Genomic DNA, 21,381 nt, shown 5'->3' with positions numbered 1-21,381 from the left:
TCAGTTTGCCAGACTTGCAAAGCATGCAGTCCACAAGGGTTTTCCCCCATCTGTATTGGTGCAGTGTGGCCTTGGCAGTCAGCACAGGTGTTAACCATGTTACCAGCCTTTGTGTTGGACAGCTGAAATTGCCATTGTGTGGCCCCAACACCTTGTTGGAAGAACTCGTGTGATGCCTTTGCTTGTGCTAGCATATCTGGCTGTGGTGCTGTCCAGGCAGGGGCAGCTAGTTCACCTGCTCAAGCTCTGTGATGAAACCTGGTAAGTTTGTGTGACTTATGATGTGTAATATGCAACAGGAGCAAGTTCTGGCTGGGATGCCATGGCACAGAGTTTTTAGTGATTTAAATAGTGTAGTGCTTGATCTAATCTCTGTGTGGTATCAGCAACCTAGGCAGAGTCAGTCACAACATTTAGAGGAGTGTTGGAAAAGATGGAATACCATAGCTACAGCCTGTAGCTGTAGCTAATTGAGGTGATCCACTGTCACACTCCTCCAATGTTTGCCACTCACATTCCTCTTTCCATGTTATAATGGCCTTTCCTGCTTTTCCAGAGCCATCAGTAAACACTGTGACTAACATCTTTTAAGGGTGTTTGGCTATTTAGAGGTTTCAAAGATAGTGCAGCTTCTTCACTTAACTTCAGCAATCTATGGCTTGGTAAATGAGAAGTGATTTGTCCAGGAAAATTTTGCAAGGCACTTTTCAAGTTGTGCAATTAGCAAAGCACTATTCGAACCACTCCTGTGTCACAGGAATAATGATTTTTGAAGGATCTCTAGCATTCAATGGAAACACCTTCAATGACATTTGATAATTAATTGTGCAATTAACTCAAACAGTGTAGGTGACATCTTTTTTTGTTGGTGAGGTAAAAACACACACTCTAGAATGTGCAAAGGGTCCAGCAGGTGAATATTCCACTGTCCAATAATATCAGTAGGATGAAAATTGACAATGAGAATGAACACAGTGATACATACCTCTGGGCATATCTGGTGGACTTGTCTGTTTGTGATAATCTGGTCTACTGTTTTGAGAGCAGCTTTTGCCTCTGGGGTTAATTTTCTGGTGGAAGTTAATTCAGGATCACCTTTTAAGAGGTCAAATAAAGGTGCTAACTGTGAATTGGCTAATCCCAGATAGGATCTGACACAATTGATAGTACCCAAAACTTTTTTGTGCATTATTTAGAGTTCAAATGTTAGTTGAAAATTGAATTGCTTGTGGCTGTACAGTTTAGGTCATCACTTTGAGGCCCACACATTCCCAGGGTGCTTGCTGCTGCACCTTCTCTGGTGCTACCTGCAACCCAAACGTTTTTAATGCTTGCAACAGGCTTGGATGAATCTGCCAGAGTTGTTCTTTTGTTTGGGTTGCTATCAAAGAATCATCCATGTAAGGGTACCAGTATGTCCCTGTTGGGAATTCCTGAATGAGAATTATTCTCTCATGGATGAGAGTACCTGTGCAGCATACCACTGACAGATCATAGGACTGTTTTTCATGCTCTGCAGGAAAACATGCCATTAATAACGTTGTACAGTGTTATTAATGGAGGGCACTGTGAAAGCAAACTTTGGGGTATCATCTGGGTGTAAAGGAATAGTGAAAAAACAATCTTTCAAGTCCACAATCAGAATGTCCCAGGAGGCAGGTATCATTGTAGGGGATGGCACACCAGGTTGCAAAGCACCCATATTCTTCATTATAGAATTAAGTTTTTTCAGGTCATGGAGTAACCTCCACTTGCTAGACTTCTTTTTTATGAAGTCAGGCAAGTGAAGTGCTCCAAGGGAGTTCCTTGGAGTGTTCCAAGGGCTCATAGATGGCACTATGTGTCCCTGAACCAGTTGTTCCTCTACCACACTGGCTGAAGGCTTTACACCTTCTAACACAGTGGCCCCTGTTAGAAATCCATCCCCACCCAGACTGCCCATGCAGACAAAACATCCCTCCCCCACAGGTTCAGTGGTGCAGCAGCATGGCTGGATTGTAGCTGTTTGCCCCTCAGGATTTTTGATCAACACAGGATTGCTGCTCATGCAGCTCTGTGTGGTGCCTCTGATGCCAGTATGGGCAGGTCCCACAGGTGTGGTAGGCCACGATGAAGGTTGGTAGAGATGATGGTGACATCTGCCCCTGTATCAATCATGCCACTGACCTTTCTCTGTGAAGGCATTGTAACAGTATAACCCATATTAGGCCTTTTATCACCCACGACCTGAGTCCAGCACACCTGGGGCTGTCCTGTCGATCCGAAGCCTCGGTCTCCTAACTCCCTAGGATCTGCTTTGGGGACAGAAGACTTAAAAGGAATGAGTTGTGCAATTCTGGTTTTAGCAGGGATGGAGTACGGGTGGAGTAGGGGTTGATACCATGGCTTGTATTTGCCCTGTAAAATTGGCACCTGTGACACTGGGGTGCACAATGATACCTGGCAGCATGGCACTGGACCTTCCTAGAAGCAATGCACACAGTCCTTTCCCTATGGGCCCCTGGGAAAGGGACTTTATGTACCTGAAATGAGTTTATGGTTATTGGGATAGAGGTGGATACATCTATGCTAGCTGATCCTCTCATCCTGGCTGTGAGCTGCTCACACAGCCTTGTACTGGAGGGTGGGAAAACACTTGTGTCATCATGCTTTTCCTTTCTCTGTCAGTGTCTTGTTTTCCTGGTCTTTGAGAGGTTGTCCATTAAGATGAGATTTGGTCTTGGCATATCTTGGCTGTATGTCCGAATCTCCCACATCAGTTGGAGTTTTTATTCATACCCCTCTGTCCTTGAAATGTACTCTGCGGCACAGACTGGTTTGGATAGTTTACCTTCATGTGGCCTTGTTGTTCACATTTGTAGCAAGGGAGTGTTTGTTTATGGAGTCTTTTCATAGCAGCTGCCATAGCATTAGCTAACATATCCATGGTGTGAGATACAGTCCCAACCTTAGCACATGCCTTTATCATATCCTCTAGGGGTAGATTCTCTTTAGGTAATGCATGTATAATCTTTCTACAGCCCTCATTTGCATTATCTTGTGCCAACTGTAGTATAACAGGTTCCTTGCATCGCTGTTTGCTGTTTTTCCACAGCATCTTGCAAATGTTCTATGAACTGCATATATAGTTTTATCTTATACTTGAAAAACTTTGGGTAGGCACAGACATATCTGCAATTTTTGTTAGAGCTCGCATTGCTAAGTCCTTTGCTTTGGCTAGGATTTAGGGGTTCAGGCGTGCTTGGGTTTGTGGGTCATGCATGGGGTGCAGTCCCATAAGTTGAGAAACCCCTACCCCAAAACATGAGTGCTGCTGTGAAGCTCTTGAATTTTGCAGTTCCTGATCTTCTGCATATGACCTCCAGGCCGATTCAAACACCATATACCGCAGAGCAGTACAAAGTAATCTTGCAATTTGCTTCATATCGTAGGGGGTTAACTCACTAGAATTTATAAATCGAAGCATATTTGGAGCAGCAGGGGATCCCAACTCGTGTTTAGCAGCCATTTGGCTCTGAAAGGATTTGCCAGTTAAAGGGGACGTACTTGTTGGGTGTTGTCCTATTACCAACTGCGAATGCTCCAATTGGTCCCAGTCTCCTGACGATGGTGAACACATTGGCACACAAATTAACGCAGCCGCCTCTATATCTCCACATTCCATCGCTTTTTGTTTCACCTCCATCCAGAAGATTACCGTGTCTTGAGCGGGGATGGTTAGTGTTGGAACAGTGCTGAGGCTGGGGCTGGTGCCGGGGGGCTGCAGGGCGTTCCTCGGGCTTGGAGCAGCGGCGGCAGCAGGAGCGGGGCCGGGACCCAGCGGGACGCAGCGGGACCCACCGGGACCCAGCGAGACTCAGCGGGACCCAGCGGGACTCAGCGGGACCCAGCGGGACTCAGCGGGACCCAGCGGGACCCAGCGGGACCCAGCGGGACTCAGCGGGACCCAGCGGCGCGCTGCTCGTGCTTCCCGCTCAGGTGCGCTTCCGGGCGCGGCGCACGGCAAGCCCCGGGCACGGCAGCGCCATCATCCCACCCCGGCCCGTCCCGTGTGCAGCGGCGGGCAGGCACGGCCAGCGGAAGGGGGGCTGTGGGCACGGCTCCTGGGCCGAGCCCGGCTCGGGCTCACGGTTTCCGCGGGACGAGGAGCGCGGGCGGCTCCGGTGCGGAGAGGGCGGTGCCGGGAGCCGCACGGAGCTGCGGCGCGGTCACGGGTCCTCTGCGGGCTCGGAAGGGCCAAATTGCCCCGCGCTCTTCTCCCATGGCGCCCAGTCTTTTAACAGTCTCGTCGCATCTAAGATAAGTTCCCAAGGCTTCGTAACTTTTATTGCGCCTTCGTCGCTTCTGGAAGCTGCTTGCATTATAAATTGGCCAGTTCGTGCCCAAGTATTCCAATGAAGGGCAGCTTTTTAGTTGTGTCTAACCCATGGTTCTCAGCCCACGTCAGTAAAGCCAACAATGCTTCTTTATCATATTCTACCGCCCGTTCTTCTAAAAGAAGCGACCATACCTTCAAAACTGGAGGTTCCTGCACGGAGCTCCATCTCCCCATGGCTCCAGTGATTATTTTCTATTTTCAGGGGCAAGTATAGAAGAATTCCGAATTTGAGCGGCTTTCCACCGCGAGCAGCTCTGCTCGCTGTGTTATTGCAGCTTTTCGCTCTAGGTCAGGCTCTCCTCGCCTTGGTTATTTATTTTTCAGCTTATCGCTGTAGGGATAGCACGGGGTGACCACGCGATACAGGATTCGCGGGTCGGAGAAAAAGAGAACACACGTGACGACAACCTGTTTTATTGTTCAATATATTGTATATATTGTACATATCCTTGTATAGGAGATTCAAAAGTCCCTGGTGCAGACAGCTGATTGGTCTGGCCTTAACACCGCGCACCTCCCTGGGGACTGAGATGTCTGCAGCCCAGGCTGGAACGACATTGAGTGAAGTCCCTGTTTGGGTCTGACCTATCGTTGTCCGCCCAGGCCCGGCCCATGGAACCAGGCTGGGTCTCTTGTTTCAAGCCTAATTAATTACCTGTGCTGCTACATCACTGTTGGACCAGTTGCTTTCAGCTGTCTGATCTGAGGAGTCACCGTCCTGAAAGAGCACATCATCTGAGCCCTGCATGCCAGCCAATGCAAAATTGCTTGGCTGGTTTTAAAAGCCCGCATGTGCTGGGGCTCAGCCCAAGCCGCCTGCCTTGCACTCAGGCAAGCACCCTGCGAGTGGTGCTCGGATAGATTGGCAGCAGTCACCTGCAGCAGTCACTACCGTGCAAGGGACAGCTAGGAAATGGTAACTTTCCAAGCCATTACAGCTGCTTCCAAATAAAACCTGATTTACATTGCAGCCAGATAAAATGTTTCAGCTGTCACTGAGACCAGATCACACCTCAGATTATTCACACAATTAACCCATCCCTCAACATTCTGCCATAAATGAGCGGGTTTGTTTTCTTGTTCGTACAACATAATGGAACAGAAGAGCAGGGCAGGAAAAGCACTGGATGGTGAGGCAGCAGCAAACAGCTGGGATGATAATCTTTTCATCCAGCTCTCATCCAGTTCACCTGACTCTCCTTTACAGAGCACATTGACGTGACTAAGGCAGCAGAGGAGAGCAAGTGGTGGGATCTGTGGCAGTAGCAGATGTGCCTATGGTAGGTCCATACAATCTGTCCCTGGCTGTGGGAATGCCAGGCCAATAGGGATGAGGCCATCCTCTGATGGGCCATAGATGTGACTGCTTCACACACAGAATCACTAGGTTGGAAGAGACCTTCAAGATTATAGAATCCAGCCCACATGTCTGCTAATTTTCTCTCAGGCTGCTGTGAGCTCCCACACCTTTCTCTGCTTATCTGCAGTGGATCAGTGAGTGCGCTGCCCTGTGGGCTCAGGGCACATGGATGGCTTAACCGGGCAGAGTCGGTGCCAGTGCTGCTCTGTAGCAGACAGCAGTGTGGTGTGAGCCGAGGGGAAAGGGAGGTGAGGTCTTCCTATCCCCAAAGACAGCCCCACAGCTCCCTTCACTACTGAGAAATTCCCCAGCTGTTCCTCTTGGCCGATCATCCAGGTCAGAAGGGCAGATACTGCCAGAGATCAGTTCCATCACAGGTCATCTCTGAGTCACCTCAGTGAGTCACTTCTGCATGGCCTTGCTGCTGGCTATGGAGCCCCCAGAGCTGCAGCCCAGCGTGGGAAGACAGAGTCTCCTTTTGTGAATTGTCTTTTCTTCCAGTGTCCTGCTGCTGCTGACCCCTTGGCTCCTGCCCCAGCATGGCTCACTCAGGCTTGTCTCCCCCTCTGGGGTACTCCAGCTGGCTCCCTCTGCCCATAAAAAAGTCAGGCAGCAAATCATTCCTTGGAGAGTGACAAGCAAACATACAGCAAGCTTGGTTTTTACTTGGATTGTGATAAGGTTGGAGGAAAATGACCTGGGCTCACCATGTGATGCATTTAGATGGACATAGAAAAAGGTGCAACTTCTGGCCTGAGTGCAGAACTGCAGCTCCTGGAGCCTGACAGGCTGCTCTGACCAGGAAGTTTGGTGAATGAGCTGAACCAATGAGCCCATCCATCCGTTTCACTGATGAGCAAGAAAGGGCCTTACACAGCCTGAGCTGCTGGAGCCAGCTCTGCCTCAGGCTGTTCCTCTGCCAGGGATAAGCGGTAAAGAAAAATGGGACAGAGAACTGAGGGGTCCAACAAAGACAGTAAAACCAAAAAATTTACAAACAAGTTTGCAAATACTTCACAAATATCAACAATGGCAGAGAAGGTTTCTACACTTTCAGCCAGTTTCTCTGGGTCATATTAGTGCAGGATTAAAAAAAAAAAAAGATGAGTCACACAATTTTGATGAGAGCCTCCTCCTGCCATTGTAATAGCTATTTAGTTTTACATGGAAAAGAGTCTTTAGGACTCAAGAAGGGCATTGCAAACAAATTAAATTATTTAACAGAAATAAAATTATCTCGTGCACATGCTGAAATGGAATAAGAAGTTCTGCCTCTATATATAATGCAAACTTCCTTTTGTTCTAATTGTCTGTCTATCCGGAAGAAGTCCTTCTAGTTTTATGGCCTTTTAAATCCTGCCTTTACAAGGAACAAGCTGGCATTCAGTGTCATAGGAAAGAATCCAAGTTCAGAGGCGTCTTTGTGGAGAAAAAGCTGTGAACGCAGTTTCTCTCAAAGGAGAAATTGAGTGTTCCTGGCTCTTGACTAACTGTCATGCTTGTCCCTGCAGATGCACAAATGTAACACTAGCAAGGACCTTTTGCATATTTTTTTTCCATGCTTCACTGTGTTCTTTTCACTGTGTTCACTGTGACTTTTTCTGCTGGGCACAGGGTTGGAAGATAGACTGACAAACAGACTGTGCGTAGACTGTGTGTGTAGTAAATATATATATATATAAAATCTCAGCATCAGGCTGAAGGAACTCGACTGAAAAAAATTTTACATTTTTTTAGATAGTCTTGAAAGGGTGGGACATCATATGTGGTTACTCAGGTAGTGGTGTGAATGTTGGCTGAAGGGCAGTATTTCAATTCTACAGAAAATCCATAGAAGGAGATAAAACCCCTTTTATTTCTTGCACGACTCAGGTCTGTTTGCTTTTCAGTATCTTGTTGATGGCACAGCTTGCTGAGTGTGAGAGAAGGGGGAAAGGGGGAAGGAAGTGCAGCTTCTCAGGTCACAGAAGATCTTCGGAGGAACTGATGCAGAAGGACTGCTCTGGCAGGTCATATTGCATAGTCATTGCATAGTTCACTCTGTGTAATTTTTCATTTCACACATAACTGTAGTTTGTAACACTAACAGGATAAATCAATGTGTTTTAACCTCTCACTGATATACTGATGGTGTAATTTGGAGTGATTTTAAGATTCTTTTCCCCACATAAGCACATAACAGCAGCTGATTCCTGGAGGACACTAGAGAGATAAAAATCAGGGATATTTCCATGTCCTTCCTGTGTATCCTTAATGAAAAGTTAAGGTCCATTGAATAATGTGCAAGAATCTGCCATGCAGGAGCTATAAAAACATCACAACACAGCCACCTACTTTTGGCAAATGCAGTAATCCAAATGACCTTGGGCATAGTTTAAAATCTGTTCATCTTTAGATTCATTACCAGAGTTGCACATGCCAGTGTATTTTGCAAACACATCCTATTAAAGCACAGGTAACATATTCATACAGGTATGTACAGATAAGAAATGTACAGATAGCAATAAATAGTGAATAACACAACAAATCAGTTTTTCACCACAGAAACAGGATGATGCAAGCTTTAGAAAGGAAGCACACACAGGAATGCTAGGCAGAATAAGTTACTTAAAATAAAAATGAGATGTGGAGAAATTTCCATCATAGTATCTCCAAGGCAACAGCATAGACACAAGCTTGTTTACAGGCCAGAGTATTGAAATATTGCTCAGTTTTATCTTGCAGAAAGAGAGTTTCCCACAAGGACTCCCTGCTCTGAATAAAGCACCATAAATGCTCTTTTTCTAGCATTTTTTTGTTTGTGGTTTAGAGGGTTTTTTTGCACTGATCAATACAATGAGGGACCTACCTGTGGTCTGTCCTTCTCCTCTGGGCTAGTGGTCAGGGAAGAGCTGGTGCCCTGTGGAGGTGCAGCTGGGAGTGGCTGGCACTTGCACAAGCCATACTCAGGTGAGACAGGTTGGTTGCTACTCTGAGGAAGTGTTGGACAGATTCTGATTCTGGACATTAAAGTACTCATAGTTGGGATTTGTACTGGAGGAGTTGTAAGGAGTTTCTGTAGTAGAGGCTGACAAAACAGAAAGGCAGGGACACATTTCATAAGTCTTAATTTATATCTAAATGTGTCAGGAGGCACATGGGGACTATAAGAAAACTTACCTGTATCACTCTAGATGTCAGCTTTAAAACTCTGTATTCTGAAATGAGGATTTCTTCCAGATAGAAGCCTGACCAAATGGCTTCATTTGCTTATTATATCTTTGGGCTACAACAGCCCAAAAGAAGCTAGGTGAGATTAGGAATTGGCCAAAATTATTATTTATTTAACACTTACAGTAAAACAAGGTAAAAACTTCAGTGAGATTATTCTGCATTGTTATAAAAAAAAAAGGAGTAAATGGTGGTTTCAAAGGATAAACTGTCTAAAAGATAAGACTTATGTGACTGGATAAAATCAACAAATAAATCAGACTTGGGCAGAAAAGAGCAGAAAAGGCAGGTAATTGGTTAAGGCTTGTCTGGTCTGTTCTCAATCAGGAACACCTTGTACCGTTTCCCAAATACATGGCTTCTGAGATCATAGATTTTTTCTACTTTAAAAAAAACTTAAAATTTTTGCCTGGTGATCCTGCTCTTTTGGAAGTGCCATCAGTTTGAATACTGTTGCTTTATGCATCGTACTGAAAGGATAAGTGACAGAAGAAGAGGAGGAGTGTCTCAGAGTAGCTCCTGTCAGTCTCTGGTGCTGCTGAGAGGCAACAGAAGAGAACTTCAGATCCAAGTTGCAATGTTGCATATTGATTTTTGTGGACATGCCCTGCTAACTGCCAAGGTCCGTGTTTCTTTTTTTAGCAGCTTAGATGGCTTTTACCAAGTATAAATATAGACTGCACAAATAGTGAGAAGCTATTTTTGAATATTTTGGTCACTGCTAAATAGAGAATTGCTAATCCAGGCATTCAGAAGTCATGATTCAGGTCCCCAAAATGAAAAGGCTGGCCTAAGTATATGTAAATCCTTTTTTATTTTCACTCTCTTTTGCTTACTGAAACTTCAGAATATTTCTGGATCATATCTTCAAGAACTATTCTACAAAACTGAAGACAGAAATTTAATTTGAATTTGTATTTACCTCTAATTCACATATTTTTCGGAGCTGTGACTTAAATTATTCCCAATGCTCTGAGGCAAGAGAATTTGTTCACTTATCTGCCTAAGTGTCTGTTATAACAGTAGCTGAAATCTCTTCAATCAAAAATGGAAATGTCAGCAATGAGCAGACAGAGTAGTAGAGGACTGAGGCACCATTCATCTCCCACCTTCCTTTCTCTTCACAAATTTGATATGAGCAGAGCACAGTGCCTGCCCTGTGCAGGGCTGACAGCTCATAGCAGAGCAGCAACAATCTTCTGAGTGAGGCACTTGCTCATAGAGCAGAAGCACATCGTGAATGTCACACGGCACACAAATATCGTGGCACAAATGTCAAACACTCTGAGCAATTCTTACAACAGGCATTAGCATGAACTTGTTTGATGAATGTTTTGTGCAAGTAATTACAATTTGTGATGCATTTGGGAGAGTTTTTTTTTTTGTTTTGCAATTTAAAAAGCAGCTCATAAGCAGAACATGGTCTAACTTTGTCCAGTGAAATGAAAATAATATATTGCTTGTTCAGTTGTAACCTTAGGCCCAATATATTTTAGTACATCCTCAGCTTCTACTCCCCAGCAAAGTTTAAACTTGGCCAGTGTTGCTACTGCCTGAGACTTCCTGCAATAAAGGTTTATTGTCTAGTCATTTCTTGTCATTCCCTTGAAATGACCTATTTTTAAGCAATCAGTGTCACGAGAGCTGGTGACTCTCTCATGTCTAAGAGCCCTTGCAAATATATTTTTGTGGACAAAGTACCCTTCATTCACTATTGTACTTTTCCTGGAAACACCTCAAAACCAAATTCATAGAGGGGGAATATACTGGCCTTTGCAACAGTGCAGATTAGCAAATTTGTCTTCCATGAAATACTTCCAGCATCCCTTTCTACTGCAAACTGGTCTTTAGAGAAAATTAACAAATTTGTCCTAGCACCATAATATCTATTTTGGTTCAGTAGTTTTTCATTGAATATCTGTTCTAATTTCTGCTTGCTCTTGTGAGCTACATGTTTTGCTTTACGGGGGCATCTTTTTACTTTAATAAAATGACTAAATGCATTTCTGTAAAAATAATGCCAGGTTACTTTTGCCTGCAGCTCTCAATGAAGGTTGCATGTTTCTTTAACCCTCCCTCCTGCTTAAAAGCTTCAGAGTTTGCTTGATACCTTTGAGGAAACAATCTGACAGGGAAGGGCAAGGGCAGGGCTTGCATCACCCTGACCCGTTCCTGCTTGTTGAGCCAGCTCGACAGCCCAAGTCAGAGGTTACACCTTCCCTAAACAGGTGTAACTTGAATACTCCTCCAAGTGCACTAGACAGCCGGGACATAAGAACCAGAGTCCCGGAACAATTTTTTCTGGGCTCTCTTCTTGTGGCTGAGTGCTGATGTCTAAGCAGAGGCAGAGCCCTTCCCTGCCACACCGTGTGTGCCCTACCCTTGCAGATACCACCCAGCTTGTGGTGTGGGTGTGACTCACCCCTCAGCACCCTGACAGTCAGGTCGGTGGAGCCACGCACTCTGCCAGGACCCAGGGAGGCAGGGATGGAGCACTTGTGCAAAGGGGAGATGAGCAGAAGCTCTGCAGAGCAATTCCCCTCGGGCTCCTGGCAGGTCAGCACTCCACAGAGCAGGAGCAAGGCAGCCTGCAGCAAACATGAGCTGACCAGGACAAGCCTGGCCTTCTGCTGCAACTTCACCCTCTTGCAAAACCGCTGGGATTTCTTGCCCAGTCACTGCTGAATTTGCAGCTCTTGGATTTTGCCCATGTTCTATTTAAGCTTCAGCCCTAGCAAATACAGATTAAATGCATACCTATCTACCCTTGCAAAGGTGTTCACGGATATTAAACATAGCATTTACCTCTGTGCATTTCCATTTCACACAGAAAATGAAAATCAGACCAGCTTGGTTTAAAGACCTTGAATTAGACTGAAATTGTTAGTATTAATTATCTTATATGGATGGAGGCTAGGGGGTTGCAAAAATTTCTAATCTAGCACTTTAAGGAAATATGAACTTTGAACATCAAGGGTTGCTAGTGGCACTAAAAAGTAATGCATGCTTTTGTTTATAGCCAAAGAATTTAGGTACTGCTCTGATAATATATTTGGCTGATGGGAAGTGTGCAGCTGGATAAGCTCACATCTCAACCATGCAGCCTGTTCCTCAAAGAGTCCCTTGCCCTTGGTAAAACAAAAAAAGATGCATCTTTCTGGCACTGAAACTGAGACTTTGTTTATTGACAGGAATAAACTTTTCTCCTTCTTGTAAGCACAATAAATGACACTTTCACAGTAAGCTGATGATGGGTGTCTATAATGCATGGCAGTGGCAGCCCTATTATTGATGTAGTTATACTGGTAAAAATGCACACATTATTATAGTTTTATGTTGCAATGGGAAGATTCAATTATGCTCATCAGCAGTACTAGAGTTGTATTCATAACTCTGTCAGTTTGACCCACTATAAATACACCAAGAAAACTTTTTTTCAGCTTTTCAGATTGCACAGAAATAAAGATCATTCTCAAGGAGCATGCTTTGGAACAAAGTGACATGTAATCCAAGCATGTGGAAGCTGAAAAAAAAATACAGCAATGTGCAGAAGTGAGAAGCATGGTTCATAAAGGCATCATAATCAATTTCATAATCTAAACATCAATCAGTTATTTTTAAGGCAGACTTCTTGCTTTGAAAAAAATTGGTTAAATTCAGTTCAAGCAACCATTGTTAAATGAATACTTAACCCAGGTTAAAATATATTTTGCAATAGAAATATTACATTTCTAAATTAAATTAAGTGAAATAAAAATAAATATAATTTTAAAAAGGATGAAATATGTTACAAAGATGCTGTTAGAAAACTTAACAGACTCACTTTGTAAACATTTTGTAGGTAAGATGGCTGATTCTTTATGGCTCTGAGTACACAAACTGTACATTTAAATAGTAACTTTCAGATTATTTTTATATGCCCACAACCACATTTTCATAATCAGCTTCTAGAACTCTGACAGCCAATATGAGCACAAATCTTTTATACTGAACTTTTATATTTATGCACAAATACAAGAGCTCCATGGATGCCAAGCTGGCAATCAGATTCACTTCTGGTTTCTGCTAAAAATTGCAAACTGTATAATGTGAAGAAAACTTGTCAGTTCACTTTTAGTTACCAAAATTCTGATGATCGAGTAGGAAAGACATTCAGTGGTATATTTAACAGGCTGTTTGCTTGTTGCTGCTTTCTCAGGCAAAAATATTTTAAATTCAAATAAGGATAATTTGGAAGTTCACAGGAAATAAGACTCTGTGATGATGTGACACCTACAGCTTGTGACTTTCTAGGACACTCATACTTACTGCATTACATCAGAGTAATTTTGATAGCTCTGCCCTTATCCTTTTTAGACAAGTGATGAGGCAGGCAAAACACCACTTTCTGAAGTCTATCTGTGCTAGTTACTTCAGGGAGAGAGATCTATTCACAGTTAAATCCTCTTACTCAAAACCGTGGTTGACAGCCTGATATGGAAACAAGGAGGCCATCTGGAATAGCTGCAATAAACACAGAATGAAATGTAACTGAAACATAATGGTAATATAAATACATCTTATGTACTTGCCATGCTAAATATGCTTACAGGTTATTTTCAAATGCAGGTAGTGTGATAATTAAAATATATCAGAAAGCTCAGCTGAGGTACAGTGCCATGAATAGGGAATAGCACAGACCCATTCATCTTTTGGTTGGGCAAACCTCACTGAGAAAAAATGGCTGTAATCAGAGGAGTGTAAGGCTTTCAGAATCTGGCTTTGTACAATGATTATGGGTGTCACATTCACTTTTTGCAGAGCAGCAAAGCTGACCACAACCAAATAATGACAGGCTTAGTTTATTTGACATGTAAAATGCAAAGATATATAATGTATACAATTTGAATATCATGATTCTGAATCACTTAAAATACAAAAACATTGTTAATATTAATAGTTTTTTAGAAGTTTTTTAAACCAATCCATATGGTTCAAGTATAAAATAAGTTTTTTCAAAAAATGCAGTATTGTTGGTTTTGCTGTAAAACCTCATGAGTAGGAAGTGGTGCAATTTTGGAAAGGATGATGCTCATAAAGCTGTGATTATACCCACATATTTGTTATTGTGCACTTTCCTCTGACAGAGAGTTACAATTTACTAGGCAGAAATGGCTACTTAGCAGCATTATGAATTATACATTTTAGAATAACTTAATTCTTAATGTCAATAGTTCTTTATTAAAAATTCATTAATTTAAAATCACCACAATTCATAACAGAATTATAAATAGTACCAAAAGTTTTTGGTGCTGTGTGCTTTTAAATAATTGTGTTTCCTAGAACTTTCTGTTTAAGAGATTGCCTGTAATTCAAAAGTATCTATGAGATCAGCCACAGAATGGCTGAGGTGGACAGGTTCCCCTGGAGATCACCTCATCTCAACTCTCTGCTTAAAGCAGGGTGAACAGGAGCAGGTTCTTCAGGGTCACAACCAGTCAGGTTTTGACTACATCTCTAAGGATTGTGATTCCACAACCTCTCTGAGCAACCCATGCCATTGTTTGACCACTCTCACAATAAGGAAAGTTTTTCTCAAGTTTAAATGGAATTTTTCATGGTTTGTGCACTGCTTCTAGTCCTTTCACAGGACATCACTGGGAAGACCCTGTCTCCACCTTTTTTACTCTTCCCCATTAGGTATTTATACACATTGGTAAGATCCTCCTGAGCCTTCTCTTCTCCAGGCTGAATATTTCCAGCTCCTCTTCTCAGATCTCAGATGCTCCACACCCTTCACTACCCTGTATGGTCCTTTGCTGGACTCATTCCTGCATGTCCCTATCTCTTTTGTAGTGGGGAGCCCAGAATGAAGCTGTCATTTGGGAATGTTTTAGAAATGTACAAATACAAATTTTAGTACAAAAGTTTGAACTGAAATGTTATTCTTGAATTTTGTAATCCAGGTTAGAATAGCAATGCTATTCTTCTACTAACTATAACTGTTCATTTAGAAATATAGTACATACTGGAGTAATCTTCCACAGCTTATAGAATACATAACTCTTTGTTCTGTGAGAAGTCATCCATGCCTAACAAAGACCATGGCTGCCTCAGTCAGATGGGCTATAGCCCAGGTGTCCATCTAAAGAGTTAGTTGGAAGATGAATACTTCTATGATCTCATCTCAGGCAGGTTACAGCTATCCAACATATGATAAAGTTTTGCAACTGATCCATACTGAATGCTTCCGGCAAGGGAACAAGCACACTCTAGTCAGGAGTCCTTCTCCAGTACTGAATGAATAATGTGTGCTTGCCCTGTTGAAAACTGGGTGCTGAATCCTCAGATCAGCATTTTTCTCCTAGCTCAGTCTGCCACAGCATCCATGCATTGTTGGAAAGCTGGGGTCTTTTAACCAAGTTTAGTCTGTTTTATGTTAGTGCCTCAACACATATGCCCAGTAGTAGGGCTAATTGACTGGCATGTCTGCTGAGATTGGGGATGAGGGTAATTTCTCTCCAGGACTTCACACACAGAGATAATAGCAGAAGCAGGGCTCAAACATGCCATAGCAGTCAGCCTGCTAAGGAGGAGGAACCAAGCAATTACAGATCCTCAGCTTCAACAAAGTCATCCTATTCTCAACCAACACATTACCTCCTTCCATTTTCTGTGGACAGGAACAAAAACTAACAAAGTTTTGATCCCTTTGTATTTCTGATTATCACCACAGCTGAAGAGCAACTGCAGTGGAATTGATAGGCTTTGGACTGAAATTTAGAATTAAAATAGCTACTCCTAAAATTTATCAATGCCCATTGTATCCCGATAGTCATAGTGAAATCCCCCCAAACATGTTGATAGAAGCCATCTTTTAAACAAACAGCTCAGCAGAAAATGTCATATGGATCTTAGCTCCCTAACACAAAGGTCATAATCTGGATTCCTCAGCTGGCTGTAGCTGGAAAGAGTGCTGTGCCAGGACAGCATACAAGCTCACATCATTCCACAGTTATTTCAAGTGCTGTGTGCTATGTCTCCTAGCATGGATGTGCCTTAAAATAAGCATCAATTCCAGTGAGGAAGAGGAAATGTAAATTCATTATAGAAATAAATATAGGGGCCAATAAGATTCAAATGAGAATAAAAAACTCTGAATGCATTGAATGCCGAATGGCAGGTGATTATCTCTTTACAGTGTTTTGGACTGTAGGAAATGTGTAATAATTTAGAAGGATGAAAATAGTTATGTTAACAATAAGGGAACAGCTTATTTGAAGTAGTGAAATGGACAGAAATGAAAAATAAAACCTGAGGCACTGAAGAATGGAACACAACTGCAAGTTGAAGAGCGAGATACTGTTTTACTATACTCTAGTTAGGAGTGCTTGCAACAAATGGGGGCTGCCTTAGTTCCTATTGATGTTCACCAGAACTGAGCCATCAATAGGATTACACCATAAAATTCACCTTGTGAAGTTGTGGAGACAACATTATTCAAGATGATTCAGAGCAAAAGGAGGAAATGAATCCTATGAACATTTATATGTATGAGTAACTGTTCTCCCAGTGTTGTCATACTGTTGATTTCAGTATGCCTATTATATAAGTGAACTGATGTGTATGTAAGTGTTTGCAGGGATTAACATTTAATGAAGATTAAAATTTTCTCATGGCTGCTTCTAACTCCATCCACCTCACACAACTGCCAGGAACTGCTGGGGTAGAGGAAATGCCAGTTACACTGCTTTTCTGTGATTACTCTCACTTATAAAAAGAGCTCTTGGAAGGAGGAGACATGGACAGCTCCTGTCTTCCTAGACAGGGAAGTTTGATACAAATCTCACAGCTGTTTTCTGCTGGGATAATGCAGCTGCTGTAAGACAGGCATAGAAAGAATCTCAGCTGCACAACCAGATATTTTAAAAGACATAGTCTGGAACTTTTTTGGCTGCTTTCTAGGATGATGGAAATAAGAAGCATCACTTTATAAATTTTGGTATAAGCAACCAGTCAAACTTGCAAGATGTTGAAAACAGATTGAAAGAGTTGTGTGTAACAATGCATTGACTTACACTGTGAGGCACACACAGAAGACAGATGGATATGCTCTGGGCCTACAAATATGGTTTCGAAGAATTGGCCCCATTTCTTCATTGGAGATTCTTTGAACATGAAATTAACGAATATAGTGAACATAAATGCAGACAAGCATTTGGTCTTGTTTATAAATGCCCCATGGCTGCTCACTGAGTATGTCTATTATGCAGCTGGGAAAAGAATTAAAATATGACTTACAGGAGCCAAGCTAGCTTTAAGCAAGTTTACTCTGTTGTTGATAGTCAAGTTCAAGTAGCACTGAATTCAGTGCAGCTGATTTTCACAGGTCCAAAATCAGTTCTTGGGAAGATATAAACTGCTGTAGCCAGACTGTTATACATGTGTCAACATTTTCAGTTTTAGAGAATTTCTATGTTCAGTGCCTTGTATCTTTGAAGAGTAGTGGGTTTAGCTATGCCCAGCTTTACAGACACTGAGCCCAAAGAACAGCTTTATACAGTAAAAACACACAGCTTTAAGCACAACTGGATTTTGTACTTCTTTCACATGGGTCATGCCATTTTAATAATGCAGAGTCAGTGCTACACAGAGTAGCTTTTTAGTATGGGAAGTACCTGAAAGATAATGCCCAGCTGAAGTGATAAAACAATGATCACAGGGATGTCTCTGACTTCATGATACTCTTACTAACAAATACTCCTTTAATAGGGGTGAATTAGTGGTATTGAGCGCTGTGCAATCTGACATGCAGCCTGTGAGATGACGGTGCTCAGACAGAAATATTCCACCTCCGTCAAGTTAGCTGGCTCCTATTATGGCACGGGTGTCAAACCATGCTGCTGAACAAGCTTTGGCAGCCACCATGCCAGCTTCCCAAGTGAATGAATCACAGTGCTAACGGGTCATTGAACAGGGGTATATACACTGGGACTCCTTCATTTCTTTCAGCTTCACACTTCAAATCGATTGCAGCAAAGCTCAGATTAGATAACACTGAAAACTGACTTCTGCTTCTTTCAGTGCCACCCCCAACCTGATCTTCTGTGAGAACAACATGAGAACAACGAAACTGTAGATGGAGGAATCTGCATTTGCCCAGGTAGCAACACATCTTGGTATTTTATTTGGACTCTGGAGATGCTAGCTGCAGTGTCTACATAAGAAATGGTGTCAGGTTGTGATCTTGATATTAAATGCAGGTATTGTTCATGTTTTACTCTTCATTGCATTGCAAAGAGCATCCCTAATCTATGACCAAGAAAAAATTAATATTCTATCTTCAGCACATTTTACTAAGTCTAGACTAACCATACCTAGCAGGCTGTTTTATAATGTTTGATTAACTTTGCTTTTACTTTTAAATAGTTTTTAATAGAATTAAAATATGTAACTTATTGGAAGGAAAAACTAATTGTACAAAGCTGGTTTTGTCAAGAATTTGATTTTTTCTTTTTGCATGCAGTTCACACAATGAAGAACAATCGATTACTAGATTTAATTCACTGACTTAAAAACCCCAAAACCAAGTTGTGCCTTATTCTGCACAACATTCATAACATGAAAAAAAGTTTGGAAGTTCAGCCTTGTGACAGGAACCAGGAGAAAACATTTAAAATATATTCTTAAAACATATTTATTTACCTACATGGACCAAATCTTGCTTTGTCTTCATTAGGATTTTTTGTATATAGAAAATAACTGGAGAAATGGCAAATGGCAAAAGCACAGCTGCATGTACAATTATGTCTGATACCTGTGATGAATTGAGGAGGAAGGAATATCAGAATATATACCCCAGGAACAAATAGAAATTTCAAGGGTATTTGCAGTAGAAATTTGAAATGCTATTTGAAAAACATATTTTTGTTATTGGGATGCTATTGCCATGTCAAATTTCTATTGCAAGTTCTAGGACTGCTACTGTAATAAAAGACATGTTGCTAGAATAAAAAGAAATTCCTAAGCAATTGCATCATCAGCTAAATTGAAAAGCCAGATGTTTTCTGAAAAAAAAAAAAAAAAGAAAATTAATTCTAAAACTTCTGAAAACAGAAGTTAAACTGAAATATTTGTCTATTTTGGCAGTTACTTGTTTCCTGGTTTGTTTTTTTTAACCTGGAATTTTGGAGTCATGATTTTACCACATCAGACAATAAAATCTATTCCTATCATTTTAACTTAATTTCCTTACATACAGATGCTACTTATTGTATTTTAATCCTGTACCTTCTTCTGTTCCAGTAGTAGAACTAGAGTGAATAATTTAATTTATCAATTTCCACGCACCTATGAAATAGTGATATGTTTAGACTCAGGAACTGACAGTGAGGGAATCTTTGAAATATAATGATATTTCTTAAAAGAAGCCAAAATAATTAAAATAATTTTTTTTTTGCACATCAATTTTTAAAGACCTCTGTATTGCCTTGACATTTTTTTCTTTGCTAAATATTATCCATATATAGGCTCTGAGACTCCTATGTCATCTGATGTTTCATGTACTATCACCTCCAAATATTCCTGCCTCTCTGAATTTCTTCCCAAGTTCTCTGTACGACTATCCATAAACTTCTTTTCTTACAGTCTTCTCCTTGATGCCAGGAGCTACGTTGCTCACTATGATCAATTGCAGATAAAGAAGCATCTCTCTATCAAATTTACAGTCTTGCTTTGCTTGGCCAGTACCTGTAGTTCTGGGATATTTTCTGTGATCTACCACAAGAAGGTGATGCCACACAATATGCTGGGTTGCCCTAAAGGGAAAGGGGAAAATGAATACAGGGAAGAATTTTCTGGATCACCTTGTTTGAGAGGCTGCAGTGAACCCCAGTTTACTTCTGTAAACTATTTGATATTGACAGAAAGCAGTGGCAGTGGTCAGTCCCCATTTCTCCCTTTGCCAAGGGCCCCTGGGATGTCTCCACTTCCACTCCATCACATCTATGACAAAGTGCAGTATCAGATTTTTTTCTTGGTTAATGAAACCTCTGTGCTTCTAACAGACCTCTGCACTGACTATTTTGATAGAAGAAGCAAAGAAGCTGAAGTATTTTGCCGTGATTGCTAAATACATCTCTGCCCTGCAAGCAGCTGCAGAGAAGGTGTGAGACAATGATCCCTTACTGAAAAGAATGTTCAAATTTAATCTGTTACATTGACTCTTTGTTATTTGTGATCATACTAAAAACATGCATACTGTGAAGTAAGCAGCATTACCTTAGATGATGTGTATTTTTTATGGAGATTACAACTAATTTATTAGGTAAGCACTTCAGAATTTTTGACTTTCAGCTATGGTTTCTAAGTTTTGTTCACCATGAGAGTTTAGTGGAAATGCATTATGTGTATATTGAATTAGAACTGCTTTATTGTTTTGGGTCAAGTACTCAAGCAAAAGTCCTTAATATGCTAAGTACTGCATTTTCTCATTGCATTAGGTATCTTAACTAGTAATTCTTGACATAAATGCTGAATGTCTTGACGTTTCAATGTCATGATCATCAGGGTTGTGGTGATTCAGGTGTCTTTCTTGACCTATGGAGAACAGTCTAAGTGGCTTCCTGCATAATGTTATTTATCTGGTCCTGCATTTTAAAGCATGCATTCATTTAGATGACAAATAGTAGATAGTTTTAAGATTATAAAGTAGAAGTATATCCTGCATTTCAGCTTTAAAAAAATTATTTTATTTCTAAAGAACTGTTGAATTCATTTCCTAAACATAGACAGTGACTTTACACCTGAATTTTGGTATCAGACTAGAAAGTTGCCAATTTATTGTACAGTTAATGAAGGAACTGTGCATAAATGCAGAATCTAGAACTGATTCTAGTCCAAGCTCAAATTTCACCGATCAGAAATAACGCACGTGCTTTGTACACACATTACTGAGGCCAGGGTTTGTTGCTGCGCTTCCAGTCCCGTAACACAGACAGTGAGGCAATTGAACGAGCCATGGCACTTTCCTGCCTTTGACGTGTGTTAATATTGATAATGACATTCCAGCCAATACACAGTTCAGGAAATCACGCTTTCCTCCCTCTATTTCCAACGGGATATTGTGGCTCCATTTCTCTGTCAAGGCTGATAGCCAGTGCTGCTGGAGCGTTTAAGAAGTCCCGGTTCATAAATTCAAACAAGTTACTCTGTCAGCAGCAGAGTATAAAAGGTAAAGGATTATTCTTCCCCGCACGCCCCCAAAGGGGACTTCAGGGGTCTCTCCCCTTCGCCCCCCTGGTCCGGCCGCGGTCGCTCCAGCCTCCGCAGGCGCTGGACATCGGGCCAGCGCGGCTGCCGGGAGCCATCGTCACCTGCCGAGGGAAGCCATCGTCCCCTCAGCAGCTGCCTTTCCCTCCTCTCCCTGTGTGCGGGCGGAGTGCGGGCGAGCAGC

The 21,381-nt window shown here is 41.9% G+C and overlaps 1 protein-coding gene across 1 annotated transcript in view; it reads left to right on the top strand.

The window, feature by feature from the left end:
* MAP3K4 (mitogen-activated protein kinase kinase kinase 4) overlaps positions 1-21,381 on the top strand; it is an 87,709-nt gene that overhangs the window by 2,620 nt on the left and 63,708 nt on the right. The gene's annotated exons all lie outside the window — the stretch shown is intronic.

This window comes from Erithacus rubecula (assembly GCF_903797595.1).
Source record: "Erithacus rubecula genome assembly, chromosome: 2".
Taxonomy (NCBI): Eukaryota; Metazoa; Chordata; class Aves; order Passeriformes; family Muscicapidae; genus Erithacus; species Erithacus rubecula.
Note: the sequence above shows the minus strand (reverse complement) of the source record. Positions and strands in the feature narration are given on the sequence as shown.